Source organism: Betta splendens, unplaced genomic scaffold (genome assembly GCF_900634795.4).
Source record: "Betta splendens unplaced genomic scaffold, fBetSpl5.4 scaffold_29, whole genome shotgun sequence".
Taxonomy (NCBI): Eukaryota; Metazoa; Chordata; class Actinopteri; order Anabantiformes; family Osphronemidae; genus Betta; species Betta splendens.
This window is the reverse complement of record NW_026577848.1, coordinates 617,326-642,041: the sequence shown is the minus strand read 5'-3', so window position 1 is coordinate 642,041 and position 24,716 is coordinate 617,326. Positions and strand designations below refer to the sequence as shown.

At 43.8% G+C, this 24,716-nt stretch overlaps 3 protein-coding genes across 10 annotated transcripts in view; 1 reads left to right on the top strand and 2 right to left on the bottom strand.

Moving 5' to 3' along the window:
• Positions 1–2,207, bottom strand: part of LOC114850805 (NLR family CARD domain-containing protein 3-like) — a 78,489-nt gene extending 76,282 nt beyond the window's left edge. Inside the window, exon 1 of the mRNA XM_055506713.1 lies at positions 2,129–2,207. The gene's annotated coding sequence lies outside the window, so the exon portion shown is untranslated. The remainder of the gene's footprint in view (positions 1–2,128) is intronic.
• The window catches only part of LOC121202064 (NACHT, LRR and PYD domains-containing protein 12-like), a 290,159-nt gene that overhangs the window by 148,751 nt on the left and 116,692 nt on the right, over positions 1–24,716 (bottom strand). The window lies entirely within an intron of this gene.
• The window catches only part of LOC129603748 (uncharacterized), a 151,362-nt gene continuing 132,761 nt past the window's right edge, over positions 6,116–24,716 (top strand). The window contains exon 1 of the mRNA XM_055506708.1: positions 6,116–8,444. The gene's annotated coding sequence lies outside the window, so the exon portion shown is untranslated. The remainder of the gene's footprint in view (positions 8,445–24,716) is intronic.

The window sequence follows — 24,716 nt, the reverse complement described above, 5'->3', positions numbered from 1 at the left end:
GAGCTCTGACAAACTAAACTTCTGTCCCTTTAGTGGATTCAGCCGACGAAAGGTGAAGGGGAAAATCAGATGCACGTCTTGATTGGACCTTTGTTGGGTCCAGTCCAACATAAACTTGTTCACAAGGACTGTTTTTCCAATCCCAGCGATTCCATTGGTCAACACTGTTCTGATGCGTCTGTATTTACCAGGGGGATGTTTGAACAGGTCACTGGGCTTCACTGGCTCCTCTGCTGATCTTTGCTTCTGCTGTGTCGTCTCAACCTGTTGGACCTCATGCTGTGTGTTGATGTGTGAATCCGGCCCAGCTGTGATGTACAGCTCTGTGTAGATGTCATCCAGACGTTGGTCGACTTCTGACCAGCCTGGTTTCACACACAGAAACTGGTCTTGGAGGTTTGATTGAAGCATCTGCTGGTAATATGTGATGGGCCGTGGCTCTGGTACTGGAACCATCAGATCTGGGTCTAACAAAACACAAAGAAGACAAAGCTTGAGGTGTCAACAAATGTCTGGTTCCTTGATTCAAGTCTTTGTGTTACCACAAATTATGAAAGAGCCTGAAACATTAGAACTAGTGAAGTTAAGAACTTTGCTGTATATGAATAATAATTGTATTCCACATTTAACAAAGTTAACCTCCAACACATCAGTAAATGTGTGATTGTGTCTGTGATGTTAAATGTTGATAAATCCTCTTACTCTGCAGACAGTCAACCAGCTCCTCCTGCTTCATCCTCCTCAGGAAGTTCACTGTGATCTTCAGGAACGCGTCTCTGCTGCTCTTCCTCTGCTCTTCATCCTCATCCTCCAACTCCTCCTCTTCCTCCCTCTGACTCTCTAAGCATTCTGGGTAATCTGGACTCATAACCTTCTGCATCTTCTTCAGCTCCTTCTTCACAAACGTGACAATGTTTTCCTCCAGCAGCTGGAACAGAAACTATATGAATGACCTGATCCAACTAAAACCATGGAGCCAAACATCAGATCCATGTTGGACACACTGACATCCGCTGGTCTAAAAAGTGCAGCATGAGATGATTGAACACAACAGATGAACAGTAGTAGTTGTACATGTACAGACCATAAATATGGAGTCCAGCTGTGTTTGGTGCTGCTGGACAGACTGAGCACTGGGAACCTCTGAGCTCTACTGGTCCACTCTGTGGAGGAACCATGAAGAATGAGTCCACACAGAGACACACACAAGGTAAAGGTCCATGAAGTGATGTTGGATGTGAGCAGTGAGTCAGAGACTCCCTGTAGTGGTGAAGGTTTACTGTCAGTCAGTTGCTTCAGTCTCAGCTCTGAACAACATATATCTCTGCCTCCCTCACTGAACAAGGCTGAAGTGTTGGAACAAGGAGTCTGCTGGGATCAGACTGGTTGTACTGGGCAGCTGCCAGTGGGAATATGTTGAACTAGGAACATTTAACTACTTCCTACATTCATTTATTGTTGGGCGTCGGCTCTGGTGTCGACACTGAGGACAAACAGTCGTCTCCACAGCAACAACATCACAACTAAAGTCCATCCATCCATCCATTTTCTTAACCGCTTACTCCCTAGTGCGGGGTCACGGGGTGCTGGAGCCTATCCCAGCTGGCTACGGGCGAGAGGCAGGGTACACCCTGGACAGGTCCATCGCAGGGCAACACATAGACACACAACACACTCACACCTACGGGCAATGGAGAGAAGCCAATCAACCTAATGCACGTCTTTGGACTGTGGGAGGAAGCCGGAGAACCCGGAGAGAACCCACGCAAACACGGGGAGAACGTGCAAACTCCACACAGAAAGGTGTCAACCAAATCAACCAGATCAAACATGTTTATCATCAGAGAAAGTTTACATCAGATTGTTCAGAATGATTCAAATTGACAACAACTTACTGTGACTCTGATACAGGTTGATCTTTGAAATTAATAACAAGTTCGTTTGACCGGTCGCTCTTGAGGGACACACAGCTGGGTCCAGGTTCAGGTCCAGGTCCAGGTTCAGCAGATCCTCGCCTCTGATGGGACCTGATAGGAAAACACCTACAGTGACTCTCACACACTGAGTCCTAAATGAGCAGTAACAGTAAATCAGTGATGTGTGTGTGACTTGGAGACAGAATCATCACCTCTGAGCTTTGTTCTGGTTCTCATGGTCCCCACACAGACTGGTTTTAGAGGGAGGGGCTCCCTCCTCTCTGTCCTCACACTCGTTCATGCTGCTGGAGTCACACTTTTTACCTTCATGTGGAGAAGAAACACAAATTATTCATCTGCACATCAATTCAAATTGAAATAATTGAACTTAATTGAGCCCACATTGAGGAAATTATTCTTTGCATTTTTACCCAGGGGATGGAAAAGTTCGATCCCCTAAGAGGGGCAGTGGGCAACCACAGTGCGGTGCCCAGAAAGCTAGTGTGACGTGTCTTACTTAAGGACACACTGAGCCACCAAATCCTTCATCATCATTAGCAGCTCCTCCACTGATTGTCTCTTCTTCTGTGGTTCAAATCAGTGTCAGCTGGATGCAGTCAGACAGTGGGAGGCAGAGGAAGCTGCACCAGCTGCTCTACTTCTGTCAGGGACCACAACCAGTCTGATCACATTGACATAAACTAACAGTAAATCACAGAGACGTCACTTGACTCACAATGACTCTGATTCTAATTGTTGAGTACATTAAACGGTGCAGAGATTGGTACTGGCCTGAGATACGGTTCTTAAGCAATTAGAGCCTTTGGGGGCGGGGCCTAAGACCTTTGCAGCGCTCACTGAACTGGAACCAGTTTCTGTTTCTGCCAAAGGAGACAAGTCAATGCAGCTTCATATCATCGGACTGGAACTATTCTGGACAGTTAATCCAGATGTGTGGACACAGATTAAAGAGAACTCTGACTTGGAAGCTCATCTGCTGGCGTCCTGGGACTTTTCTCTGTCTTTGCTTGAATAGAACTGGATGGATTCTGTCTGTGGATCAGTCATTACCTCCCACAAACACGTAAAGAGCATCAGAGCTCAGCAGCAACACTCTGTCCAATATGGTTCTAGAATGATTTCATTTTTAAATGCAGTGTAAACTGTGCTCAAGTGTTTCACAGAACCGACTGAATGAACCGCTTCTAAGAGCTTTTTCTAACATAAAGTGTGACAAAGGTGAACTGGTCACCAGCACATAGACAAGGTTTAAACCCAGCAGAGCCTGGTTTCCTCGCTCACTGTTTCAATACTTAGTGTCCAGCAGCTCATCTGGTCTGTCCACATGTCACAGACAAGAATGAAGTGAAACTGATCTGTTTAAAAAAACTTAGTCTCTATTCATGTAGTGTCTGAAAACAGTTTAATGTTTACAGTAACACCAATGTAGAGAAGCTGTTAACTGAGACAAACAACAGAACAACTGATGAGTAGCTGTAAAACATAAAGCTATTTGTAGCATCAGCAGATATTACACCACTGATTTATTAAGAAGCTGAGTTACAATATATATAATACAGTATCCATCCATCCATTTTCTTAACCGCTTACTCCCTAGTGCGGGGTCACGGGGGTGCTGGAGCCTATCCCAGCTGGCTACGGGCGAGAGGCAGGGTACACCCTGGACGGGTCGCCAGTCCATCGCAGGGCAACATATAGACAGACTTCTGAGACAGAACTCAGAACCTTCTTGCTGTGAGGCGACAGTGCTACCCACCGCACCACCGTGCCGCCCTAATACAGTATCTCCACATGGATTAAATAATAAATTATCTCCTTATAATTTTTCTTGTCATTTGTTTTTAATGATTAATGTTTCTGTTTCTTACATTATCATGAATAATGACAGTTTGTGTTTAATCTCTGACGCAGCACATAAACATGGAATATTACATAAAACCTGTTGAACCGGTTTTCAGCAGTTTGTCTGCGACTACAGCTGCTTGATTCAGCATCAAACTTATGTAGAACAAACACCCGACAACAGAACGGCGAGCAATCAGTCGGCTTCCAGTTAACGTGGACACTGGAAAACTCAAAACACCAAGAGGGAAGGAGAAACAAACTCAAACCAGCAAGGGGCTGGTTTGAGTTTGACATCTCTGCTCTACATTAACAAACAAGTTCAGTCACAGTAATGTTGTTAAACACTAACCTTCTCAACTTTTCTTCTTCTTCTTGGTGTTTAATTAAAATTTCCTCCTTCTGCTCTGTTTTCTCTAAATGGAGTCTGAGCTCTCTGAATACCTTCGGTCTAAGCATTAGACTTTGGAGCAGAAATCTTGAAAAATTATGGGTTGTTATGTTTTTGACTTGCCTGGATTAAAAGTAAAAATGTTGATCAGTATTGAATCAAAGTCAAAGATTTTACTGAATTTATGAATGTACTTTGAGGAAAATATTTAGCTGTAACATGTAAGCCCCACTGTACACTAACGACCTCAAACACCTCAGAACCTGTGTAACGGAGTTAATATTAATTCCACTTGTGGTCAGCTGTGGGCGCTGTCTTCCCCCCTCCGGGGTGGGGTGTCACCAAGAAGACAAGAGAGAAGAAGAAGACTAAAGAGTTGTGGCGGGGAAGAAGTCAAGAACGACGCCTGATGACCCCACTGAAAAAGTAGCGATGGCAGCGTGAATGGCCAGACTGTTGTTCAGTCCAGGAAGTTTGTTTGAGTGTTTTGCACATGCGTATTGTTCTCTCTTTTTGGGAAAGGTTTTGCTTCAAGGATGCTAACTGCATGGAGATGAGTACCTTGTGCTAGTCGCATAAATAAACGGTACAAAGTGAACAGACGACGTCCTCCCGACCGTCATTTAACATATAAAACACAACGCAGAGTCACTAAAGGAGGGTTGCTAAACTAACCGGTTGGACGCAAAGTTCAATTGAGTTAGTTATATTGGTGCCGTGACCCGACGTCAAGATCATTTTTTTTCGGCGGAGGGACTCGTCTAATATCTGGCGGTTTCTGGCGCGACTGAGGAGACAGGACCTTCCAGCGGGACTGTACTGTTGGTGAGGAGCTCTGCATTCCAAATTATCATCAGTGACACCAAGTACTGAATCTACAGGGACACGACCGAACTCATCGGCGCATATCGAGTTTTCATCGTGTCCGCGCAGCAACGGAATCGACGACGGACTTTGGGTGCAGTACCGGCTTCGGTCACGAGGGGGTGGTGTTATGCCACTTTTGAGAGAATTGTGAAAACACACTACATGTAGCTACGGTAGAGATGGCGAAATCGAAGCCTCATGAATCACTGAGCAACTATGACACAGTTGGGCTGAAATCGACACATTGCTCGACACCATCACGACATAGTCAGAACAGCGACATCTGCTGGTTGTACGTGAGAACTGCTTGAGCAGACTGACCATCAAACCCTCTCTGATACGTGGTTGTTCAGGATCACAGTCCATGTTTTATTGTCAAATAAAACTTAATTAATCAAAGGTGTGTAATTGTGTTTCTCTCTGGATAATAATGTATAAGTAGCCTTGATGTGGCAAACATGTTTGATGTCCGATGTTATTAGAGCTGTATTTGGTTCTACTGCAACTCTGATTATTACTACATTGAGGAGACATGTTTGTCAGTTAGTTTAATCAAAGACCTTTATTTCATTTTATTTTTCCACAGAACATGACTTTAATCACATTCTCACCACTTCTCCAGCTTTGGAGAAGAGCCGTTTGCACGGCACTGACGTCTGACTAATAAAGATATTTGTATTGGAATTGCGACTTGTCAAAATGTAGTTTTAGTCTTTAATTACATTTTGAACTTGTCATAAATACATTACAGATGTCTGTAATGTGAAACCTGTCTATCTTATAGATCATCTATCATCTTATAGATCATCTGCGGACCGCTTGCCACGTTTATAAAGCTCTGACATATTAAAACAACCGTCCGTTCAAACTGCACTTAAGCCGCTCGGCAGTCACGTGACGTATCGACACCTCTCGCTCTCATTGGTCACGTGATTCGGAACGCGCTCGAGATTCTGCTTGACGACACTTCTGCTTCAAAAGATCGACGCTGAGTCGAGTGGGAGGTCTCGAGTTGGACATCTCTAAGCTACGGTATCCTGCCCGTTTCGTCTGGACAGTAAGGTTGGATATGAATGTTTAACTTTTTTTTCCCTTTTAGGTGCAATTGCTGTTTACTTCCTGATTGCCTACACATTGACTGTCACAGTGTAGAGTATTAAGTTTCTTTTTTTTGATAATTGCACAGTAACATTAATCTTGAGACGCAACATGGCGGGTAATGGAACACATGGTAGGGGGAGAGGACAGGTGACGTTCAGCCCAGTATCGCCTGTTGGCCGTGGCAGAGCCAAATTTCTATTTTCTTCTGATTCATCCACTCCTAAACCAGTTTTCGATGATCTAGCTGCTAATGAAAACATTAGAGACCCCACAAAGTTTTTCCCCCACTTAAGGATTAAACAGTGAGGGCAAAACAGAGGAATTTCTGGCAGGCATAGCATCCCAAATTGGTCTCTCCATAGGAGAAAGCATAGCATCTTGCATTGAGTCACGTTTAGGCTGTGGGACAACTGGGGTTTTGAGAAACGCTCCTATAGATCCGTCTCTGCTGAATGTAATAGTTAGGTCAGACATCACAGAGCCAGTAAGTTTTAAAGGGGACAGCCATGACACCCATACTGTTCAAGAGTGGGAGGCGGTGATGTTGGCTTACTTGAAGAAGGGTGTTCCCGTGGCTGAACAAGCTGATGAAGTGTTGAGTAAGATCTGTGGAAGGGCACGTGAGGTGGTTAAAGTAGGCATACGGAGTAATCCAAGCCTGAAACTAAGCACAGGCCCAGGTCCCATCTTTGAAATACTAAAGCAGCACTTTAGTGACACAGTTTCATCTGGGATGCCTCTAGCAGATTTCTATGCCACATTGCCGACCCCAAATGAACGCCCTTTTGACTGCTGGTTGAGACTTAATAGAGCTATGGAGGTGACAGAAGACTGCCTAAAGAGACAAAATAAGACATTTGACAACCTGTGCCTTGACCTTACTGCCATGTTCATCCGCCATTGCCCCGACCCTGAACTATCTCTCTTATTCAAGTGCAAGCCACTACAGCAATGGACGGCCACTGATGTACATGAAAAGCTTGTTGAGCATAGTAGGGACCGGAGGCAGGTGTCCCAGCTGAGAGGGGCTACGGCGATAACTGCCCAGCAGCAGGAAGCGAAGGCCCACACATGCAGTGTGAAACCTGTCACTGAACATGTTTTAGCCTCACCGCCGACTCAGGGGAGAGATGGAGCAGCTGACCGCCTTGACCACCTAATCACAATGCTGGAGCGGGTGCTACAACACGGGCCACTTCAGCCTGGACCCGTTAGTAGGAAGGATGTGAGAAATCAGCCAAGCCATAAAGCCAGGGTCAGACATACAGTGTCTTGTAACGTCTGTGGGGATGTTGAACACACCACTCACCAGCACTTTCTACTTCTTCAAAACATACAAAGACTGAAACCCCATTGTTATGGGAAAAATTGTGTCTTCCTTACTTCTATGCAGTTATTATATGATTTATGACTTATGTTCTGCAATTAATATCTTATGTTTTGTCTTACTGTATGCATTTGACATTTGACCTACATTGTTCAATGGTTGTCTCTGCCTGATAGACTCTCAACTCTAGCTCCCAAACCCAAGGTCGGGGAGTTGTGTCTCTGTCTGTTGAGACTTGGTGCTCCTTTCTCACAGATAGTTGGACGTCAGCAATGCAGGTGTGAGAATGTAAATATCTTCACACACACTGCGACAGGGAGGAGATGGTGCATGTAATTTGATTGGGTTAGAAAGACATTCCACCCTAGTCGGACAGAGAAGCTAAAAGGCAGAAGCAACTTGAGGATCGTGGGCTCTTTGCATCACACCTTCGTGGTGTGTGCACTGATCTCCCCAGCTGGTTTTTGGTTTGTTGATGTGCACGATCAACATCCATGCTTTTTATTTGCTTTCCCCATTATTTTTATTTTCTTTATTATTTCAATAAATCGCACAAAAGGACAACTCTCTCATCTGCTTCTTTATGGAAAATTTCCACCACAGAAATTGGCGTTGTCGGCAGGATCCCGCTGCAGGTCGTCTGGACGGTGTGACCAGGGACGATAGTCCTGAGGACTAGGGTTGCTCAGCCTCCAAACCTCTACAGACATTCAGAGCTGGGAGGACTGCTCACCCGTCTGGATCGCCTCTGACGAGATCCACGAACTCAGATTTAAACTCAAATCCTAATTTGGCTCGGCTCGGTGAGAGAGATTCCTTTGATTGGAACTTTTATTTTTAATTTAGCTGAAACATTTCAATTGGTTGAAAAAAAAAGGAAAGAAATCGTCTGTTTGGTTGAAACACTAAATTTGATTAGGAAAATTAATTAGATCGAGAAAAAAGAAAAAAAATCCCAATATTACATGTTCTTAATTAGGTGAAAGTCTGCTCTGGGTGGTGAGACGTCGGTTGCTAAGGGTTGGCTCGTGGAATCGAGCTTCCGTCTGTACTGAGGATACAGACATGTTTTTTGATCTGTGCGTGGTCCACACGTGGGGGACTGAGTATAAAAGACGGCTTCTGAAAGAGGGAGCGCGTTTGCAGAGTGAAGTATTTTCAAGATACGAGGGACCCGGGCCTAGAGGGGCCTAACGTTGAGGAAATACTTCGGGAAAGGCTCTGTCGCCAGATCAGGTTGGTTCCCTTTTTACGGAGACGTGCGATGAAAAGGCATTTTGGGAAGGTTCCGGCCGGAACACACAAAAAATCTAAGGCAGGAAACCGCCGGACTCTGAAAGACGGGTTCGGGGCAATTTGAGTCTTCACCACCAGACAGCAGCATTACAAAAGTAAAAGTAATTAAAAGTAAAAAGTAAATATGGTTATTAGTGCGTTTCATGTTTCCATGAGTGGGAAACTGGTTATGGGTTCAAAAGGAGAATCACTTAGCGTAAAAGACATATGCACCTTTAAAAGAAAAGTTAGATACAAAAGAAAAGATCTGAAAAAGCAAAACTATCAAAACTAAAGCCCTAAAAGAAACAAAAGAGAGATGAGAGTAACAGAAAAAAAAGGAGATAACAACTCTGGGGAAGAATTGTTTGCACTCGCCACACACACACACATGCCATACACCACACACACACACAGCACACACACACACATCATGTCAAGAGCAAATGCTCCCATTGTTTCTGCTCTCTATTCTAATGCAGAACTGAGCACGATGAGGGTAAATCCGGATCTGGACTCCTTTCCCACCATCAGCAGAAGAACCGAAGGAGAAGAAGCGCCTGATCAACAACCAGAACAGGGTGGAAGCTCTGACACCACAGCAGCTGGAGGACACAGACCACAGCATGGACGCCTCACTGACTCCCACAACGTCTGCAGCCGTCACGTTCTGGGCTCATCAGATGAACCAGCTACTACAAGCGTGTGTGTCTGACACAGACACCTGCTTATGACAATCAGCAAAGGAAAACAAGGACAGAGCAACAGCAGAGTGAGAAGACGTGCTCTGACACGGACACTGGTTGAAACAACAGGAGAGGCTTCAGACGTGATCGGCCCAATAGAGCTGCATGCGAGGATCCAGGAAAGGTCTGTCATCGAGGAACAACTGTCCCATTGAAAGGCTTCACCACTGGCGCTCACATCAGACTGATGGTTGGGGAAGGAGGAAGGTGACGGTTCCTTTTCACGTGACGTACAAGACGGTACCGCAAACACACACACACATTCACACACGCAATGAAGAAACACGCTTACAGCTGATACACGCTCAAATTCATGTTCATGCTTATCTGCTCGCAATGAAGAATCGCTTTTTGCTCAAAAAAAAAAAATCCCACAGTGATTTTAAAATGATGACAAACAGCTAAATGACAACTGCTGCATGACTTTGCAGTCTGATGGGTTCAAACTATTTCAATTTGCAACAAATTCAGAATAAAATCCTCCATGTTTCTAAAAAGATTTGTGCACACTATAGGTTTGTCTGGCCAGACTAGAAGAAAACAAAAACAAAACCAGACTATAGGAAGACTGAGACTGACTGAAACAGACTATTAATGACTATTAAAGGGAAGACGACTATTAGAGAGAAGTAATATTAATTACTGTACGTACCAGACAATAAAAGAAAAACTTATTCTTTCACTGTCTTGTGCAACATCTGACAGCAAGACACCTTGAGATTTATTGTTGCTTTCAAATTTATGCCTAGTTAAATTTTTAGGAAGAGATCTGATGTGTAGTTTAGGTATTTGATTTATTTCCACTCCAGACGGAGTGCAGGTTACATCTACAGACATTCTAAATAATCCCTCTTTTGTTGGTGTTAACTTCAGCTCAGCTGTGCTCTTATCATTGGCTGCTGAGGGGGGGCTGTAACTGAGGCCCTCACACAGGCTGCATCACAGCTTGTTTATGATTTCACACACACACACTCAAACTGACCTCAACTTCCCTCTTTTGGGATGAATAGGTCTGCGCTTGCGATTTCTTTTACTAACGAACAAAAAGATTTTTGATGTTTATTCTACAGTTCCACACGTCCCTCTGTGAAAACATGATGGAGACAGATGACAGGACGTGGGTCCTTTCGTGAACAGATGTCAACGGGGTGGAGACTGGTGAACGACTTCTGACCCCATGTGACGTATTCACCTACTTTGCATAGTTTTAGAAAACTTATTTTTATTCTGCCTGTTATGTGCAGCAAACAGTGAACTGGGTGCCTCCGTATTTTAATTACACACTACATGCTTTTGTTTTTATTTTTGATTTTTCAGACGCTCTGACCCAACACTCAGCCTTACAGGAAGCCCTGCTTCCCTGTGGCTCACACACAAATATGATGTAGGTTTGATCAGAGGATGTGAACCAGTGGTCATCACACCTAAATCTGACCACAGACCATGTAAACAACAACAGCCTCTTGAAGGAAGCCATAGATGGTGTTACTGCAGACACCACTAAGCTACTGAAACATTGGATGCTACAGGCCACAAACAGAGCCTGTCTAAATTACAGTTTGTTCAGACAAAGGTTATTTTCTGGGTCATTGTAATTACAGCTGATGGCAAATCCATCTCACCCAACAGAGTTAAAGCAATTTGAGACCTGCCTAAACCGTGCACGTAAAAACAGCTGATGTCTTTTCTAGGTCTTTGTTCTTATTGTAGGACTTTCGTTCCTAACTTTACCTTCTCTGAGGCCCCACTCAGGGTTCTGATGCAGACATCTTCATCGTCCACTTCTTGTCTCACGTGGACGTCTGAGGCTGAACAACGTTTATTGACCTCATGCTTGCTCTTCAGTCGGCTCCTACTTTGGGTCTTCCTGATCTGACCCTATGCGACCTTTCACTCAAACAGTGAATGAGAAATCAGGTTGTACGACTTCTGTTCTTTTGTCCTCATACTGTGTCATTGATTCTTTTGGAAAACATCACATCTTTCTACAGCCCGATGGCTTAGATGCAACACCACCTTACTCAACATGCTGAACGTTACTATCAAGAGGTCGTCTTGAAGTCTGGCTCTTTGCTAAGACACTACTCTGCTCAGGCTGCAGAGTTGATCACATTGACTGAAGCTAATAAACTAGCAGAAGGAGAGTCTTTTACCATCTACAGACTCCACAGATGCTTGTCACACGTTGGTTCTCTGTGGAAGCATGGGAAGCTTTGAAGTCTGATTGCAAACCTATCTCACATCATGATTAGGTTGCTGCTTTGCTGGACGCTGTCCTGCTGCCTACAGCTAATGCTGTTTACAACATCAGTGAATACTTTGTTTCTGCCCACATGCAGCTGCAGACGCTGCTGCGACGGTCGCTGCCCAACAACCCCTCCCTCTCCTGATCCTTGTTCCCTCTCTCCAACTCTCTCTATCCTTTCCTTCCTCATGTCCCTGTGCTTTAAACATTTTTTACCTCACAGGAACGCAGACTCTGGCTGACGAATGGTTCCACCTGTAGCCATGGAGTCTGGTTTGGGCCTGATGACAGGCCGTGTCGCCCAAACACTTTTTCCTCATAATTCAGATTTCCCAACAGGTAAAAACAGTCGACAGGACCATTGCACCATCCAACCAGGAGACTGGGCGATCGTTAAGGAGTTCAGGAGGAAACACTGGGACTCCAAACGATGGCGAGGCCCCTTCCAGGTCCTTCTGACGACCAACACGGCTGTAAATCACATTATCAGACCATACATCTACACACACGCTCCTGAGAAAACACACACACGAGCAGCCTTGAGTTGCCGACGCTGGACGACGTGTAGACTCTTCACATCACGGGAGTGACAGTGACTCAGACGACATTGGGAGGAAACCTGGCGGTGATAACGAATCCCAAGTGTCTCTGTGATCAGCTGATCACAACCTGAAGAACCCCAAAGAACTGTCAATACTTCAACACACAGGTTGGAAACAATCTAACGCTACTGTTCAACAGGACGAAGCAGATTGTTACGAGACATCAATTTTGACCTTGTTGTGTTAGACATTTTATGTTATTCTGATTATTGCCTTTATCATATGATGTTTCTATGTAACTTTAGACACTACTTTTGAATGAGAAAATTTAACATAATTCACAACACTGAGTTTAAATATCCTGAAGTTGACTTGGTGTTTGATTTGCTCACAATCACTTTATTCACTGCTACAAAGAGTTTTTATCCTTCATCTACAGATGAAAGACAACACAAGCGGAAATATGCATCATCATTCTGGTTAAATCCCTGAATCTCCTATTCGCTCTAGATGCAAATGTACAATTAAAGATTCGAAAGCATGAAATCTATCTTAAGATTATATGATACAGAACCCCATCAGAAACCTATGGCTATCATACATTAATTGTCTTTATTACATTACAATTGAATGGCCGTAGACACGTTGTTAGCAGAGAAAAGAGGCGTTTGTGTTATGTTTGGAGACGCATGTTGTACTTACATCCTGAATAACACTGATTCTAATGGTATTGTGGCGAAGGCGCTCCACGGCCTTCAGAATCTCAGCTAACTCTGGTATAGGTTCTTTCCCTTGGAATTGGCTAGACGAAATGTCTGGAAAATGGAAATCTGTTCTCATGTCCGCAGCTGTTTCCTTTATCATTGAGATGCCTGTGATTCTCTTGTTTGGTTTTTGCTTTATCCCACTGGTTAGAGGTCTCATCATGCGTGTGACCTCAGCAACACTCTCGTATCAAATGACACAATGCACTATGTTCAAAAACCCCAACTCTAACTCACTTAATGACTTTGACGATGGTATGGGCTTATTTTCTTCACATGCCGATACAGAGGTTATTCTTGTATAACTACCCACCAAAAACAGCTCCCAACCTTTTGTCCCTAAGTTACTTGCATTTTATGTGAAGGTGTATTTTGAATCTTGATGAGTTAATACCCTTATTGTCATCATTTGCAAGGGTCTTTTATTATTACAGAATGTGATGTTGACAATTTTTATTCCTTTATGGTTTGATTAATGTGTAATCAAAAGGGGGGAGTGTTATGGGAAAAATTGTGTCTTCCTTACTTCTATGCAGTTATTATATGATTTATGACTTATGTTCTGCAATTAATATCTTATGTTTTGTCTTACTGTATGCATTTGACATTTGACCTACATTGTTCAATGGTTGTCTCTGCCTGATAGACTCTCAACTCTAGCTCCAAAACCCAAGGTCGGGGAGTTGTGTCTCTGTCTGTTGAGACTTGGCGCTCCTTTCTCACAGATAGTTGGACGTGTGAGAATGTAAATATCTTCACACACACTGCGACAGGGAGGAGATGGTGCATGTAATTTGATTGGGTTAGAAAGACATTCCACCCTAGTCGGACAGAGAAGCTAAAAGGCAGAAGCAACTTGAGGATCGTGGGCTCTTTGCATCACACCTTCGTGGTGTGTGCACTGATCTCCCCAGCTGGTTTTTGGTTTGTTGATGTGCACGATCAACATCCATGCTTTTTATTTGCTTTCCCCATTATTTTTATTTTCTTTATTATTTCAATAAATCGCACAAAAGGACAACTCTCTCATCTGCTTCTTTATGGAAAATTTCCACCACACCCATGACAATTTGTTTTATGAGAACGTAACTTTGGGTGGTAAAGTGTCAGTCAAGGCTATGCTTGACAGTGGGTCTATGGCTTGCACATTGAGTTCTAATGTAATCCAAAGGCTGTTACAACAGGCTGTTATAAAGACCCCCACTCTGGAACCCACTGATGTTGTGTTGATTGGTTGTGGTGGATCAAAGACGATACCGTCAGGAACATTTGACTTGGAAGTTGAGGTCTGTGGTTGCAGAGCTCTTGTGCCAACGTTAGTGGTTGATGGACAGAGTGAAGACCTGATTATTGGCAGTAACCTCCTGAGATATTTGGTTCAATGGCTAAAACAGGAGAGAGGTTCAGTGGACTGCACCCCAAGAGTGTCACGTAGTGGTAGCGACAGCCAGACAAAGTTGATAAGTTAAATGGCCGAAGTAGATAGGTCTCTGGATGGCCTCCCTGGCAAAGTTGGGACAGTTAAGTTAAAGAGAGCTGTCACTCTGGAGCCTATGACTGAGCACTTAGTATGGGGTAAACTTGAGCATACAGGTGATGTGTCACCTGGCTGCACAGTTGTGATGGAGCCCACTGGTGCTAGGACAAGACCAAGGTCAGTTATAGTAGGAAGAACCGTGGCAGTGATGAGAAGCGATGCGTGGCTGCCCCTGAAAGTGATAAACCCCTTTGGCAAAGCCGTTACCCTGAAGCGAAATGCTAAATTGGCTGATGTGTATCCTTGTGAAGCAGTGGAAGCATTTAACAGTCCCAGAATGGCCGCTCAGCAGCAATGTAACTTGCAGCAAAATGCACAATGGTCATCCACCAGGCCTATGGGGTGCTACGATGAGCAAAGCTTAGCTACAGAGGCGTCCAGCTTACCTGATCATCCTCCGCTGGAGGAACACAGTAGCCATGCTGACTCACCCCATCCAGGATTGCACAACATAGGTTTGTCCGACATAGATGTTGACTCCTGTGAGGTGTCGTGTGAGGGCAAAGAGAAACTAGTCAGACTCGTAACAGAGTTTGAATCCATCTTCTCCAGAGACAGGCTGGATTGTGGGAAAGCCACAGACCATCTCCACAGAATCCGTGTTGTTGATGAGAAGCCATTTCGGTTGCCATGCAGACGTGTACCTCCCACTCAGTATGAGAAACTAAGGCTAGCATTGAATGAGATGGAAGAGAAAGAAATCATAAGAAAATCAAGCAGTGACTTTGCTTCACCCTTGGTGTTAGTTTGGAAGAAGTCAGGTGATGTTAGGATCTGCAATGATTTCCGTTGGCTCAATGCTCGAACCATCAAAGATGCGCACCCACTTCCTCATCCAGCCGATGCTCTTGCTGCCTTGAGTGGTATTGCCTTTTTCTCCACCATGGACCTTACCTCGGGATACTATAATGTGGAGGTCCACAAGGAAGACAGAAAATACACAGCTTTCACGTCACCGTTTGGGTTATATGAATATAACCGCATGCCACAGGGGCTGTGTAATAGTCCTGCAACATTCATGAGGATGATGTTGACTATCTTTGGGGATCAAAACTTCCTTAGCCTGCTGTGTTACCTGGATGATGTCTTGGTGTTTGCTCCCACAGAAGACCTGGCACTGAAGTGTTTGGAGATGGTATTTCAACGGCTCAAGATTCACAATCTCAAGCTCGCACCTAAGAAATGCCATTTTCTGAGGAGGTCAGTGAGGTTTCTGGGGCACATTGTGAGTGCTGATGGCATAGCCACTGACCCAGAAAAGGTAGCAGCCATCACCTCACTGACTGAGGCAGATCTCATGGAGCAGGGCACTAACATCCCTTCACCAAGGAAGGTCAGATCCTTCCTTGGAAGGGTGGTATTCTACCAGCAGTTCATTGAAGCCTGTTCATCAATAGCCAGACCACTGTTCAGCCTCACAACTGGGACCAAAAGCCCTCGTGGAAAGGGAAGAAAGCGCCAGCAGGTTCACAGGAAACTCACTGCTGCTGATTGGACAGAGGAGTGTAGGGAGGCATTTCACCAGCTAAAAAGGCCCTGTTAGACCATGTCCTTTTAGCCCACCCGAACTTCAGTGAACCATTTTTGCTCTCAGTGGATGCATTCTGTAATGGCCTTGGAGCTGTACTGTCACAAGTCCCAACTGGCGAGTCAACAGCCAGGCCCATTGCTTTTGCAAGTAAGTCACTCAGCTATGCACAGTCTAGGTATCCTGCTCATAGGTTAGAGTTTTTCGCTTTGAAGTGGGCGGTGTGTGACAAATTCCACCACTGGCTGAGGGGACACACGTTCACTGTATGGACTGATAACAACCCTCTGACGTACATACTGTCCAAAGCAAGGATAGATGCCTGTGAGCAGAGATGGATCGCTAAATTAGCTCCATTCCAGTTTGACATCAAATACATACCTGGTCCTAAAAATGTGGTTGCGGATGCTCTGAGCAGGGAACCCTTTGTGCAGCCAAGTACATCTCATCGGCTAACAAGGGTGCCCTATGCAAAACTACTGGCCGAAGCTGCCGCAGTGTGCGATCAAGGTGTACAGGAAGCGTTCCGCTGGTCAGCTAATCCACCTGATATGCCCCTTGAGGACAGCCAGCGTATCTCCAATCAGTATGCAGCTGTGGCTCGACCGGGAACCGTGTCATCACAAGAGGTGGCAGCGGTTCTCCAAGTCCATGATCAGCAGGATCCCGACGTGTGTCAATATGCACTTTTACTGCCACAGTTCCCACAGACTGTTAAGACATCGGAGTGTGCTCAAGCGAAAGTGCTATCACATGATGTGCTTTTGGAGAAGCAGAGGTGTGACACTGTTCTGAGCAGAGTGATCTCCTTTGTAGAAAGAGGACGGAGACCATCAAGGAGAGAGCGTGACAAAGAAACAGCTGAAGTCATCAAGCTGCTGAAAGGTTGGGAGAAACTGACACTTCGGAATGGAGTGTTGTATCGTGTGACACAGAACACTGTTTCAAAGAGGAAGCTGTATTCATATGTTGTCCCACTGTCGCTGCGTTCCACAGCGCTGAAGGGTGTGCATGATGAAGCTGGCCACCAGGGGCAGCAACGGACACTGTACCTAGCAAGACAGAGGTTTTATTGGCAGGGTTTGAGCAAAGATGTAGCAGAGTATGTCAGGCGTTGCAGGAGGTGTTTAGTGAGTAAGTCACCAGAACCTGAAGCCAGGGCACCCCTGGAGAACATCAGAACATCAGAGCCTCTTGAGCTAGTATGCATCGACTTCTGGACAGCTGAAGATGCTTCTAACAGGTCACTGGATGTGCTTGTCATCACTGACCACTTCACAAAGATTGCACAGGCCTTCTTATGCCCAAACCAATCTGCAAAAGCAGTGGCGCATCAGTTGTGGCACAACTATTTCTGCATCTATGGTTTTCCCCAGCGACTGCATTCTGACCAGGGAGCCAAGTTTGAGTGCTCTAATAGCTGAACTGTTGAGTGTGGCTGGTGTCCAAAAGTCTCACACTACACCTTATCACCCAATGGGTAACGGATCATGTGAAAGAATGAACAGGACACTGGGAAATATGATTTGTGCTCTGCCCCCTAGAGTGAAACGTAGGTGGCCAGAAACTCTGAAATCTCTGACATTTGCATACAACTGTACTGCCCATGAAACGACAGGTTATGCACCGTTTTTGCTCATGTTTGGCAGAGTCACAAGACTCCCAGTTGATGTACTCTTTGGCTCTGTCATTGACAACCCTGAGGTCACAGACTATGACAGATATGTCCAGTCATTGAGAAAAGAGTTGAAGGAGGCTATGGACATAGTGCAAGCCACGGCGTCTAAGCAGTTAAAGCGGCACACAGATCTCTATAACAAGAAGGTGCGTGGAGCCCAGTGGAAGTGGGAGATTGTGTGTTGTTGGCCAATAAAGGGGAGCGTGGAAAGAGGAGGCTTGCTGACCGGTGGTCAAAGACTGTCTATATTGTGATGGACAAAAATGAAGAGAGCCATACTTTCAGGATTCAGGATGCTACCACGGATTGGGAAAAGGTTGTGCATCGTAACCTAATAATGCCAGTGAACTTCCTTCCTCTCCAGGATCCTGACTCTGAAGAAGAGGTGGACACTTTCTCTTTATCAGGTTCTGGAGAACTTGATACTGAGGAGGAGACAGTTGCTGAAGTGTCTGCCGACTCAGTAGCCTATCGCACTAGAGAATGGGTGTCTACCATACTATCTGAGGCCTCCAGCATAGTTGATCAAAGCTGTAACACAGAGGCTGCCACCGGCTCTTCACCTAGCGAACAGGATGATCGTGGGCAGGCTTCTATTGTCAGTGAGCGATCACTCCGGAACACTATGCAGACTGACCCTACTGGTGACATGATCGTGATGACAAGTGAGGGATGTTCTAATGGTGCAGATAGGTTAGTTGTTGATGATGTTTCACCTGTTCCAAGCACTTGCGCTGACAGTCATGGTGTAGTAATCGATGGTGTTCTAGAGAGGGCTGTTGTGACAGGAAGAGACCGAGTTACGACCAGAGCGGGCAGATTTTTGAAACCTGTTTCTAGACTCATTGAGATAATGCAACAGAAGACAGGTATTGCAGTGTAATAATGTATGAGCAGTGGGGCAAATTTTATTCATGTATTTTTTTTCCTTTTTACATCTCACGCTACATGATTTTAAGATGTGGTTGTTTTTGGTTTGGTCCGGATCTTTCAGGAGATGGGTTTATTGAATCTCTGATGTCATTTTTTTTCTCTCCCCTTGGGAATGAGGTATTTTACAGTTGTGATTTGTGTGAAATGTGTAACGGGCATGTTTTTCACTGTGTGTGGTGATGGGGTCTGGCCAACCTTGTCTCATACTGATTCCTTGATGGATGGTCTTTTGATTGTGATTGCACTTATAACTGTAATTTGGTATATGTAACCTCATTAATGCGATTTGGTTTTTTTTATTATTTTCGTTTATTGTTGTCCTTGTCTGCCTTGTGCATAGTTGTGTTGTTCTCTGCCTGGTATGTCATCTTGGTCATTCAATTTTCTTCTCGTCATTTTTTTTTTTTTCTCTATTGCTTGTAATACAAGTGGAATTCAGCAGGGGGGAATGTAACGGAGTTAATATTAATTCCACTTGTGGTCAGCTGAGGGCGCTGTCTTCCCCCCTCCGGGGTGGGGTGTCACCAAGAAGACAAGAGAGAAGAAGAAGACTGAAGAGTTGTGGCGGGGAAGAAGTCAAGAACGACGCCTGATGACCCCACTGAAAAAGTAGTGATGGCAGCGTGAATGGCCAGACTGTTGTTCAGTCCAGGAAGTTTGTTTGAGTGTTTTGCACATGTGTATTGTTCTCTCTTTTTGGGAAAGGTTTTGCTTCAAGGATGCTAACTGCATGGAGATGAGTACCTTGTGCTAGTCCCATAAATAAACGGTACAAAGTGAACAGACGACGTCCTCCCGACCGTCATTTAATATATAAAACACAACGCAGAGTCACTAAAGGAGGGTTGCTAAACTAACCGGTTGGACGCAAAGTTCAATTGAGTTAGTTACACCTGCAACAAAACACTGACTGATCACTAAAACTGCCTTTGCTGCTGCGATAATGTTGGTTAATGAAATGTTATGTTTGACCAGCAGAACTCATCATCAGCCATTAGTTTTTATTGTCAATGATAAAACTGACGGTTTAACAGCTGAAACAGCAGCTTTATGCCAGTAAATGAAACAAATCATCACCACCTCTCCTCTCACTGCTGAAGCTCACTTACAAACGGAAAATACGTCCAAGATGAGCTATTTGATAAGAGCGGTAAGAGTATTCACTCCAACTACTTTCCTAGATCCAAGTATAGAGCTCTCACTCTGACAGGTTTACAGAATCAATCTTGTAACACAACAAAAACAAACAAGAGGCAGGTGATAAATGTAACAACATGAAATAAAACCAAGACAAAGTCATTGCTGAGCAGGTGGAAAAGAAGGAGAACACAAGTAGCGCAGTGACCAATGCAGACATCCATCCTCAGTCAGTATGAACAGTGTGTATGTGAACACCCTGCAAATGGTTCAGTGCACATGAGCCAATCAATGATGAGACATTGGTCAACGGCTCCATCCTCTCAACCAATGGTCTTACAGGCTCACTTAGCAAGTGACGCTTGTGTTTCTTCCTTTAAAGCACAACTAGACTTTGGCTTCCTTCAACAAATTCTAGTAACCGTAGCAACAGGGAAACAGTTGCTAAAATCCAACTTTATGAACAAAAGACAAAGAAGGAAAAATGGCAGCAGGATAGTTTGGTTCCTCCCTGGCTGAGAAAGACTACTGTACGCTCACATGTCTGGGAGCACTTTGACCTCATGGACCCTAAAAGGTCAAGTGTCAGATTTGTAGAGCAGCAACACGTCATCAATGCTGCATCATCTGCCTCCAAACAGCCAGAAACCACAGCTACCACAGCAGCAGCAGGTGCATAAGATAAGATAAGATAAGATAAGATAAGATAAGATAAGATAAGATAAGATAAGATAAGATAAGATAAGATAAGATAAGATAAGATAAGATAAGATAAGATAAGATACGATACGATACGATACGATACGATACGATACGATAAGATGAACTTTATTCATCCCACAATGGTGTAGCAGTCCACATCTGGACTGAGGTAACCTGACCTACATGTGAACTTAACTCCCTCATTGAAGAGCCTCTGCGTCCTTTCCAGTCCCCAGAGATAAGGGACTCTGAATCTTTCTCCACCACAGGAGATTGGTTTCTAACACAACAGGCACCAACATCTTAAATGTCCATATCAAAGAACCATGAGTCCACTTTGTTGATGTACCTGTAAATCTCACAGGATTCCACCTCTGCTTATCATTCCAAAAGGACAGGCTGTCACATTTATCACCGAGAAGCTGTCTCTCCCAGAACTGGGACCACCAGCCATAAAATGTATAATGTGCTCATCAAAAGAACAAGAGACTTCATTTGGACACAAGTTCTGGTTCCGATGCACCAGAACTTTCAACTTCCATGAAACTGATGCCATTGTATTCTGTGGACAAAATGTTTTCATTTGATATTAGATTGGTTTCTGTGTGATGTTTAATGCCTGATCTAAGGATTTGCCCAGAAATTCCTAAAGTTACAAAGGGACTTCAACTTATCAACATGCTTTCCTTTGTGGGAACATATAAAGTTGAAATACAGATACTCACCCTACTGTATGTACTTCTTTTAATCTGTGCAACATACACATAGACTATGTCCACCAGCTACAATTAGGTATCCTTATTTTTGTATTACATTTCTAAGTGTTGCAATTGTTTAATTAGTTATGTCTATATTATGCCATTTATAATTTGATTTTGCTTGCATTTATTATTTGTGTACGTTTTAGTGTTTACTTGGTGTTACATAAGACAAGACCAGTCATCCTGAATAACATTTCATTTGTTACAGCATTTTAAGGGACCACGTATAAAACCTTAATATTCTATGCATTTAATATTGCTGTTTAATTATTCTGACTTCCCAGCTTATTTGAGTACCAAAGTGATTGATACATGTGTACTGTGTTTATGGGGTGCCAAATGTAAAAGGAGCACCTATAACTAGTTTTCTCACATTTAACTAAATGACACAACAGTTTTTTCACATTTAGTTAAATGTGCAAGTCTAAATGTAAATGTTAAATATAAATGTAAATGTTAAATATAAATGTAAATGTTAAATATAAATGTTAAATGTAAATGTTAAATGTAAATGTTAAATGTTAAATGTAAATCTAAATGTTAAATGTTAAATGTTAAATCTAAATGTTAAATGTTAAATCTAAATGTTAAATCTAAATGTAAATGTTAAATGTTAAATGTAAATGTTAAATGTAAACGTTAAATGATCGAACTGAATATTTAAGTAGACTCCACCCCCTAGTTTCCTAGATCAGTGACGCGGACTCAAACACGTCAAACAGTACGCATAGCTCCGCCCACATCTGACTCTGGATCGGTGCACGAAAATACTGAGAGAAGCCTGAAGTCGAAGCCATCATGGCCGCCAGCTCCGTCTCCCTCCCGTTGGGGGAGATTGAACGGGCTGTAACGGCAGGTGTGCGGGCTGAGGCTCCGCTTCAAACTGCCGTTCTGTCGTAAACACCATTAATGAGGAGTCAAGTAGGTTTAAAAAGAATATTTCTGTGGCGCCGGTGGAGAATTAGTTGGAGAAGATAGCTATACTAGCTAGCCGAAGTTACGTCCAGGCTAAAAACAAAAGTTTCCAGATCAGATGTGGGCGGGGTTTGCGCGCACTGTTTGAGGTGATTGAGTTCGCGTCTCTGATCTGAGACCAGCACTGTTTGAGGGTAGGGATGGAGTCTACTTGCACATTCATGAATATTCAGTTTACACTCGGCGAACATTTAACATTTACATTTAACATTTACGTTTAACATTTACATTTAACATTTAACATTTACATTTAACATTTACATTTAGACTTTTGCACATTTAACTAAATGTGAGAAAACATGTTGTGTCATTTAGTTAAATGTGAGAAAACTAGTTATAGGTGCTCCTTTTACATTTGGCACCCTATATGTGTTATGGTGTGATGGAACTTTGAGCTTGATGAAAAGAGGAAAGCTTAGTTATCCCAGATTTAGGATCAGTCCAAATCAAATAGTTTGATTCCTGATCTGGAGAGGTGGAACTCTTCACCACTGGGTGAACTCATTTCTCCGCCCTGCAGTGACCACTGCCCCAGGGGTATTTAAACCAGTGACACCCTAGTGGAATCGGATTTCCCTCTATCTTCAAACTTCTTTCACCTTCTGTTTGTTTTTCTTTTTTCTTAAATTTTGTAAACCTAAGCTAAACTTAGAAACACGAACGAACAATGAACTTTGTAACGTTAGAAAGTCATCAAGAAACTCCGCGAAACTGAAACTATTACAACCAGTCCTTAATTGACTCGCTATTTTTGATCGAACTAATTAAATTAGATTCCAGCCCGTTTCCTTTTTGGGCTAGTTAAGTAGCGCTGACGCTTTGAAACACCTTGGAAAGTCCAGCCTGGCTGACTGTTACTTCGCTGAACCCGAGCCGTCATCATCACCGTGGGCGACGATTCCTGGCCCAGAGGCCGTGGCACCTAGACCAGAGAGGTGTTTCTCAAAGCGCTAAAATTCAACATTCCAAATTCATTAGTTGTCCTTAGATTTGAATTAGTTAGAGACAAATACTCTTTTCGCTTAATCAAAGCCATCACACACTCAGGTCCTGACCATTCTTTGTGTTTCACTCATTGATTCATTCACTGTTCATGATCTCATTGTGACCGTTTTCTCATTTTCTGTTCTGTTTATTCGAGTATTTCCATATTATGTTATTCATATATCCAGTAGTGTTAGATTAATAAAACGTTAAAAGGAATCTGGTTTTGTGTGCATTGTTCTTCAGATTTAAACAGAGGTCACTGAACCGCGACAAGAATTCACGGCATAAGAGACTGATTTGGTTTTATCACAAGAAAGTGGTTATTGTTGTTCATGACTGGTATCTCATTGAATTGATATCTGGCGTTGACTAGATTGATACAAGCGTGGTTTCAGCTTTAAAACAAACCTGGTGCCCCAACTTCGAGGTATATTAATGTTTCTGCATTAATATCAAACTATTAATAATTTGAATTCGCTACAATGGGGAAAATCCCATGTCTACAGCAGCAAGGAGACATTAAACAGTACAGCAGTATGGAAGAACAGTAAAAAGAACGGATGGCAGCAGTGTTAACTATACAAGAAAAAATAAAACCGCAATCAAGTGATTTAAGTAAGATTTGTAGTAAAAAACAACTAGTAAAATGTTCATATTGCACAACAATTATAGTATAAATTACAGTATAACCAGTAACCAGTTCTCAGTGTGAGAACAACGCTAGAACAACAGCAACAACAAATGAAATACACCGTGTGGGTTCATAATGTGTGTCACTGCAGTGCTGTGTTGTGTTGTTGCCCCCCCCCCGGGAAAGATCACAATCTGATTCATCTGCTGCCACAACACACACCTCAGGGTCAAAGGCTGCCTGCCTCCATTAAAACTGTTAAAAGGTGGACAGATGAGGACCGCGTTGCTGCAAAGCTGCTTTGAAGACACTGACTGGGAGGCTCTGTGTGAACCTTATGGTGAAAACATTGATGGACTGGGACTGACAGACTGCATCACAGATCATATTAATTTCTGCGTGGACACTCATGTACCTGATAAAACCTTTAGCTGCTTTGCTAACAACAAACCATGGGTCAAGAAAGCATTCAGGTCATTCAGGGAGGCAGCGAGGAGAGTCCAGAGAGAGCTGTCAGTCAAAATCAGGGAGGGGAAGGAGGCTCAGAGGAGGAAACTGGAACACAGGCTTCAGAACAACAACACCAGGGAAGTGTGGAGGGACACGAGGACCATCACTGGCTACAAGTCGAGCAGCAGGTGACTGAGGGGTCCAAGGACAGGGCCACCAACTTAATACCTTCTTTAACAGATTCCAGGTTGGGCCATAAACCCCCACTGCCCACGATAGCCCCCCCTCACATCACCCACAGGGCTCATCCCCCCCCACCTCACACACAGTCACAGCAGATCAGGAGAGAAAGGAGCTGAA